Source organism: Rhagoletis pomonella, unplaced genomic scaffold, assembly GCF_013731165.1.
Source record: "Rhagoletis pomonella isolate Grant_MI unplaced genomic scaffold, Rhpom_1.0 Rhpom_scaffold_00006, whole genome shotgun sequence".
Lineage (NCBI taxonomy): Eukaryota > Metazoa > Arthropoda > Insecta > Diptera > Tephritidae > Rhagoletis > Rhagoletis pomonella.
Genome location: NW_023458560.1, coordinates 518,580 through 518,836, shown reverse-complemented (window position 1 = coordinate 518,836; position 257 = coordinate 518,580).

Below are 257 nucleotides of genomic sequence, written 5' to 3'. Positions count from 1 at the left end.
AAAAATAACTTAAATCAAAAATTTTCAAAATTAACAAAGTTAAAAAATGAAGCAAGTATAATAAAAAGTATGAACCCTACAATACTCCCCCTTCCAGAGAATCATTATGATATAAATTAAAAGTAACTTGTTTCTTTTTAGTCGTTGTTGAAAATGTGTGATTGTTAGTGTTATGTGATTGTGTTCTTTCAACTACCGCTGGCTTTAATCTGTCAATCGAAATAGCTTTAATTTCGTTATTTACATCTACCTTGAAA